Raw genomic sequence first — 8,935 nt, 5'->3', positions numbered from 1 at the left:
TCGTCACAAGGTGTTATCTGATTGACAGATCATAGCACGTGGAAACTTTGAAATAGACATACACTTGGTCGTCTCCAGCGAGGGTTTCCCATAATCAACAGTTTGCTCATAAGGCCACAATATATGAAGTATTTGTTGGTTGGACAGATATTTCTTGTTTCGTAATTATACCTCGGACCTCGGGTGTATTGAAGAAATTGCAACAAATTGTAAAGCCTAATGTAGCGATATCTGCCACACACCAAACCCTAAATGTTACACAATGTAGTTCAGGCAATCCTTGGGACATTTCAATTTATGCCTTAACTATTTACAGTCAGTTTTCCAGATGTGTTTTAAAGCCATGGTGTATATATTTACTCGCATGTTGTCAATCATCTTTGGTACTGATAGTTTTCTTTGGGTGTATCCAATATGTCACATCTAATGTGCACCATAGTCAATTTCACAACACTGATACATGTCTATATCAAATACAGTAAGCAAGAAGTAGCATGATAAATACATGTATAATGTTGTCTACAGTTTCCAATTCTGTTCCCAAATGAAGAATTAGTCTTTTCGAAGGCACATAAAATTGTATTGTAGTGGACAGCATAGCTCGTTCCGAGAAGAAGTAGCAAGCAATATCTATCTATATTCGATTTTTTGTCTCTGAATTCGTCGAAGCCTTTAAGGGTCATTTGTTTTTTTATTTGTTTTTTTTTTTTAAATTTGAAGATGCTATGTTGAAATTTCAACTTAAGGATCTTGAAATTTCAAGATACTAAGTTGAAATGTCTGAAATCACAACTTAGTATCTTGAAATTTCAAGAAGAAAACAAAAACAAATGGACCTAAAACGCTTACACTAAAAGGCTTCCGTAGATTTGTCTAGCCCAGGAAACTTTATGTGACAAATTGTCAGTATAATAGCCCCACCCACCCACCCAAAAAAAGAAGAAGAAATGATAAATAATATAAGATAAAATAAGATAAGTAAATAACAATAATGATTATAATAATAAATAAACCGGTGTCACTTCAGTTTCAACACAGTCTGCCCCTTGACATGCCTGCTCGCGTGTAAAAATTCATCTGGATGGCCCACGGTGGCTGACAGTGTCAACATTTGATATCCAATAAATCATTGATCATGCATTTATAACCCATGTAACACTGTATACATTTGAAAGAAAATCTTGAACCTGTCCAAATTATAGATGTGTTTGTCTTTTGAGATTGTGTGTGTAAGCTGTATAAATGGTTACATTTTGATATATACCAGTGTTATAACTACTGGCAGCCCACCTGGGTTCCTGGATATACCCAGGCTTGTCGTAACAGGAGACGGAATGGATCGGGTGGTCAGGCTCAGTGTCTTGGCTGACTGTATGTCCTGGAATCACAATTAAGTGGGTCGATGATCATGAGGCTGGATTGTCTGATCCATATTCGAGTAGTTACAGACGGCCGTCACATAGACGGAATATTACTAAGTGCGGCGTTAAGAACAAGGAAACCAACTTCAATAACTATAACAAGTCTATGTGCAGAGATGCACGCACACCAACGAATGTGAGTGCGGCCTACAATTTTCTGTATTTTGGCCAAGTGTCATAGCTTTACATTTAGGCTGTAAGTTTGCAGATTTTGTTAAACTGTATAAGGTGTGTTGGACCTAACAAGCATATTTGACCATAATTTAAATATTTCATTCAGCCTTACTTAAATTTTAAGTTCAATAGAATTTCCAAAAATCTAAAACAGATTTATTCATTTGAAAGCATGGGCCAACGGAATGTGCAGGCGCGTCGCAGGGTAGAAGATGTGAATTCGAAAGTTTAAAAAGCATTCAGAAATTTGATTGCCAGATTATTATTATTATTATTATTATTATTATTATTATTATTATATGGCGATTATGTGGACATGCAAGAGTATTCTTTTCCGATTCTCTGGCTGGCTGTAATATCTTCTGACTGCATGTGTGTGTTTTGCAAAGTTTCAGCTGTCCTTAGCACTAAGGCGATCGTAAGGCCCATACTGTAACATACGTCAATCACGTGAATTTCGTGCAGCGCGTGCACTACAGTCGCTCCGACTCACGGCGGACTAGAAGCCTATGGTGATGCGGCCTTAGCCAGGTTATAAAACTTGGACAGACTGTAGACAGGTGCGTCAGTCAGCCTGTTTGATAGATGGTACCCATGGAGATAGGAACGTTTGACAAAAAACACACGAATTTGATTGCCAGGGGTATAACATGACACAGTAGCTGGGTAGTCCTGTGACATTTTCACCGAGATACTATTTCCTTCATTCTACACCTACAAATGGCAGCCTCAGAATAAAGCAACTTTCTAGAAGCATGTTCTTTGATAAAACGCAATTTGGATCGATGACATTCATCAACAAAGACATGGTTGGTTGGTTGGTTGTTTGACGCCGCACACAGCAATATTCCAGCCATATGACGGCGGTCTGTAAATAATTGAGTCTGGACAAGACAATCCAGTGATTGATATCATGAGTATCAATCCCCGCGATTGGGATCGATGACATTCATCAACCAAGACATATGTCACGTATTGAATCAACCACAAACACAAACAAAGTTTTAAAAAGATTTATTCCCTCCCTTAAGTTAACTTTAAACCTCAATAACAATACTTAAATACAAACAAATACCAACTTAACTAACACAACTAACTAAACTAGCTTAACTTATCCTATGCTACTTCTATTACAAATGTCCTACTACTAACATTACTAACATCTGCTACTAATACTAATATCTGATTACTAATAATACATATATCTACTACTAACAATACAAATATCTACTACTAACAATACTATTATCTACTACTAACAATACAAATATCTACTACTAACATTACAAATATCTACTACTAACACTACTATTATCTACTACTAACAATACATATATCTACTACTAACAATACAAATATCTACTTCTAACAATACTATTATCTACTACTAACAATACAAACATCTACTACTAACATTACAAATATCTACTACTAACATTACAAATATCTACTACTAACAATACAAATATCTACTACTAACAATACAAATATCTACTACTAACAATACTATTATCTACTACTAACAATACTATTATCTACTACTAACAAAACAAAATCTACTACTAACATTACAAATATCTACTACTAACAATACTAATATCTACTACTAACAATACTAATATCTACTACTAACATTACAAATATCTATTACTAACAATACAAATATCTACTACTAACAATACTAATATCTACTACTAACAATACAAATATCTATTACTAACAATAGATATATCTACTACTAACAATACTAATATCTACTACTAACAATACTAACACTAATACAAATGTTCTAAAAATAACACAACAAATACACATTAATAACTTCGTTGTACATATATACAACAACAAAAACACACACCAAAAAAACAAAAACAAAGCCACTCCACTGTCATTGTCACATCAGCTGTATACAGAAAACTCAAGAATCTCTGATGTCACTGATCAGTTCACACGAGGATACTTCCTCGTAATATAGAATGGTGATCTTTCCACCCAGGCGATGTTCCCCCCACGGAGTTAAGGGTGCCTGTGTTACTTGGATGCCACGGCTGTGTTCATCCTATGATGTACTTCATAGAGATACTTCTCTCCTTACGTAGTGTCGGAGAACTTCTCTCCTTACGTAATGTTGGAGGTTGATACTTCCTCCTACGTACTATCAGAGGTTCTTCTTCCATCCTAAGTACTTCACTGTAAGGATAACCGGCCAGTTCCGGGACAGCCAACCAGAGTTCTAATCTCCCACAATGTTAGTCCATGCCTTAAATGAACATACTGATTCTGGCTGACTGTACAAATTATTACCCTGCCCCGCTATTTAAACTGACCCCAAAGTCCAAGCTACCCCTGACCTCCCCATTGTTACACCAATTAACTCCCCAGCTGTCACCCGTACCCAGTCACGCTTCCCTGAATCTAACCTGTCCCCATAGTATTACCTGACAATATCTAAAAACAACCCGCTAAGCTTAATATACTAATGTAACCATACCGTAATACATCTATCTAAAGTACTAACATATGATTAATATATACAAGATTATCTGTGATCTTGACAGCATAGTTGGTTGGTTTGTTGTTTAACGCCGCACTTAGCAATATTCAAAATGACGACGGTCTGTAAATAATCGTGTCTGGACCAGACAATCCAGTGATTAATATCATGAGCATCGATCCGCGCAATTGGGATGGATGACATGCATCAACCAAGTCAGCGTGCCTGACCACCCGATCCCGTTACTCGCCTATCAATCACTGGATTGTCTGGTCCAGACTCGATTATTTACAGACCGCCGTCATATAGCTGGAATATTGCTGGAGTGCGGGGTTAAACAACAAACCAACCAACCAACATATTGACATAGACATGGACATATAAATAAAAACATATAAACATAGACATATAGATAAAGATATAGACATAGATGTAGACAAATAGACATAGACATTTTGACATAGACATAGACAAATTGAATTAATAAGGGATATTCCTCGATGATGCAGGGTATTTCCTGCCTTCTGCAGTGGACAAATAATACTGTTTAGGCACTGGGGAGGGAATGTATTTGATTTCAACGCTTTTCAACAAGAATATATTTCTTCCTCTTAAAAAGGTCTGTTTAGATCATTAACATTGATAAAATGTTCTGTTGGATGGAGACAGATTAATCTCAGTCATAGCTGAGTAAACAAATACAGTGTCACTAACATACATGGTAACACCACAGTTCAACTGATATTTTCATGGTGATTGTACAAATACAGTGTCACTGACAGACATGGTAACCCCACAGTTCAACTGATATGTTCATGGTGATTGTACGTATGCTTCTCCCTCTTTGAAGGATTTTCCCAAAACACCTGGGATCCTTTCTTGGATTTATGAACACAGTTATTTGTTTCTAAAAATAACCCTTTCCCCCCTGAAAACAGTTTCTTAAGATCATTTCGTAGCCTCCTGCAAGTATCAAAGCCAGTACCAGTAGCTCTATGATCCCTCAGCGCTGCATATTTCTACTGTTTTAGACCCTCTAGTCTAGAGCACAGTCCCACCAGGGGGGTTGAATTAAGGCCGTTTGATTTATCTGTGATTGGCCGAAGTTGTGTTTTTGTCTTCATGTCACTAGCTGCAGACTGCTACATGCAAGTTGTAATATTGACTAATAAATCAACAGTTTCAAATGTATCCTGAAAGTTTGTTAAAATCTCTCGCATATATTCTCTGTTCCCTATATGCTTTGTCCAGGGGTGTACAGTCTTATAACTTGTATCATAAGTATTATTATTTTGGGGCACTGACTGAGATGAACTAAAGGTGACATTTTTTTCCAATTTAATGCACAAACGAGTGGAAATGGCTACAGTCACCCCTTCAAGAATTTGAAGATCACTGAAAAGTTGGAATAAATTAGTAGAGGCAAGCATATAATCAACCACACTGGATCCGTGATACGTTACACATGTGAAGATGCCCACAACATCATGGAACAGTCTCCCAATTAGAGTAGGGCGGTCCCCTTCCCCAGTAAATATATAACTTTAACGACCATCATGTTATATATTTACTTAGTTTCTGGTGGGGGGGGGGGGGGGGGGGGGGGGGGGGGAGAAAGAGTTGTTTGTGAAAAAAAGGAGAGGAGTATGGCCACTCCAGACCCAGACCAGATCGATACTCATCATATCAATCACTGGATTGTCTGGACCAGACTCGATTATTTACAGACCGCCGTCATATAGCTGGAATATTGCTGGAGTGCGGGGTTAAACAACAAACCAACCAACCAACATATTGACATAGACATGGACATATAAATATAAACATATAAACATAGACATATAGATAAAGATATAGACATAGATGTAAACATACACATGTAGACAAATAGACATAGACATTTTGACATAGACATAGACAAATTGAATTAATAAGGGATATTCCTCGATGATGATAAGCTCTTGGGTATTTCCTGCCTTCTGCAGTGGACAAATAATACTGTTTAGGCGCTGGGGAGGGAATGTATTTGATTTCAACGCTTTTAAACAAGAACATGTGTCACTGACAGACATGGTTACACCGCAGTTCAACTGATATTTTCATGGTGATTGTACGTATGCTTCTCCCACTTTCCAAAAACACCTGGGATACTTTCTTGAATTCATGAACACAGTTCTTTGTTGCTAAAAATAACCTTTTTTAAGCTTTTTAAGATCATTTTGTAGCCTCCTGCAAGTATCAAAGCCAGTACCGGTAGCTCTATGGTCCCCCATACTGCATGTTTCTACTGTTTTAGACCCTCTAGTCCAGAGCACAGTCCCACCAGGGGGGGGGGGGGGGGGGGGGGGGCGCATAAAGGCAGTTTGATTTATCTGTGATTGGCCGAAATTGTGTGTTTTCTTCATGTCACTAGCTGCAGACTGCTACATGCAAGTTGTAATATTGATACATTGCAACACATTTTCTTCACCAGTTTCAAATATATCCTGGAATTCTGTTAAAAACTCTGTTCCATATATGCTTTGTCCAGGGGTGTACAGTCTTATTACTTGTATCCTCAGTATTATTATTTCGGGGTACAGATTGAGATGAACTAGAGGTGACATAATTTGTCCAATTTAATGCACAAACGAGTAAAAATCTGCTATTCCTGGGTTGGGTTGGGTTCACTAAGCTTGTCATTTGGGAGGTAATCTCGGAAATCTCTAATAGTACGGGCGTTGCCCCTATCTTGAAAGAGATGCTGATAATTATACTGGTAAAGAATACAATCTATGTATTATGCTAAACGTGTAATTCCAGTTAGAGAGAGTCCAACCAAAATATCCCAAACACAATAATTATGTAAACCATTATTTATGTAACTTTAACGACCATCATGTTATATATTTACTTAGTTTCTGGTTGGGGGGGGAAGAGTCGTTTATGAAAAAAAGGAGAGGAGTATGGCCATTCCAGACCCAGACCAGATTGATACTCATCATATCAATCACTGGATTGTCTGGTCCAGAATTGAATATTTACACACCACCGTCATGTCACTGAATATTAGAGTGTAGAATCGTGTAGTGTGAGGCGTTCAACAACGCAAACAAGCCACCTTCCCACGCCACCACGCCCACCCACCGTATCCTCCACTGACATAATGTTCATGTCTGCTTTTTTCACAATATCTGGTATAAACACATGCAGGAATAGGTAGCTGTACGTGGCTGTACATAGAAATACTTCCCCCATGAACGCCATTTCCTCCTTATTCACGTCACAAAAAATTTGTTGTTTGGTAGACTTATTTGTTTCAGTTTTATCTTTAATTTCCATCTAACCGAGTTTTAAACAAACAAAACAGTTGACACAAAATATGCACTCTTACCGTAAGAGGAAAATTATGTTTGTTCTGAAGTTCGCAGATGCATACACAGTAGTGTTGTATTTCGTATGTGTACGGTAATGTTGACGCTGGTGAATCAGGAAGTATGGGTGCTGTCCCACCTAATATGGTAACAGCTAGGTAATAAAAATAATGTTCATTACTTCGGATTACATTATCTTCACCTTGCTTGTGCTTGAAATAAAAGACAAGGCAATGACAATATTTTAATGTATACTTTGTACCCCATGCCAATCGTCTAAATTGGAAGAGAAGCGAAAACGGTGCCGACTATCCTCATCCTATGTTTGTACTTCCGTCACTGTCGCCTCGCCTCTTGGCCCAGCTTCAGACCAGTATGGCGGTGGTCACGTGACGTTATAGATAATTTATCAACGTAATATAAGTCTTTTTCTTGCTGTATCTCCTTTAAAAAAGCAATCCCTGGCCTTATTAATATATATCAATTAGGAGTTAAATTATGACATTTCTTCCATTTTAAATCTGGCCCCATACGCTGACGCTTTGGGCAGTAAACGCCATCTCTAAGTTGACCCGTTTTGTGGCCAAATTCAACAGAAATTTGTCCGCATAAAGCGTCTGTGTCAGCTGTCTCAGGACCAAGGTCACAGAGTTCAAGTACAGAGAGTGTGACGTCATCATCGCCAGTTCTGACGTCACAGGTTTCAAGTCGGCTGTCGGGAGTCCAACCAGTGTCGAGAAGGCTTTCGTGTAAGCTTGGTTCCGTCTCTTAACGTCTCAAATACCGCGCTGGGAGAGAGGAAAACAAGTTCAAGCAGACTGGTTTTTATCAAAATATTCTGTGCGTTCTTCTATAGACGTATCCAAGTTCAGTGCCTTAGGGCGTAAAGACGAAATCGTTATTCAATTTTGGTTCGTATTATAGACCAGCTACATTTGGAATGATATGTACCATATATAGGAAGCTGTGTGCATTGTTCATTTTTTTTAAAAATTCAATCATGCAGATACACATACATCTACATTTTATTTTTATATTTACTCACTGTATTGAATCTCTTGATTTTTCACAGACACGCCCCTTTTTATTAAGCACCCATTACTTGCAGCTCCTGTGCATAGCTTTAATTAAAAAAATGGGAATGATTCATCAGAAAATGTTTCCAAAAGTTTCACTTTTCACTTTGTACAGAATGTATGTGAATCCTTAAAATCCTTAAAAATAAACTAAAATCCTTAAAAATAAACTACTGTCTTAATTGCAAAACCGAATTTAGATTCAATCTAAATGTATATACTAGAACTACATATATAGTACTTGTCTTTTGCCATGTCTGTCCTGAATAGTCGGACTCGGTGCCCCTGATGCATGGGCATGCGTGCGACCCCTGCGATGTGTGTCGGCCACTCCCACTCTGAGAAACGTTAGATCCTAGGGGCCTCTTGTACATCACAAAATTATCCCCGGCGTCCTACTGTTCCATAGTCTTCTGT

Source organism: Haliotis cracherodii, unplaced genomic scaffold, assembly GCF_022045235.1.
Source record: "Haliotis cracherodii isolate W230 unplaced genomic scaffold, xgHalCrac1.p SCAF_52, whole genome shotgun sequence".
NCBI classification, from domain to species: Eukaryota; Metazoa; Mollusca; class Gastropoda; order Lepetellida; family Haliotidae; genus Haliotis; species Haliotis cracherodii.
This window is presented reverse-complemented; position numbering follows the sequence as displayed.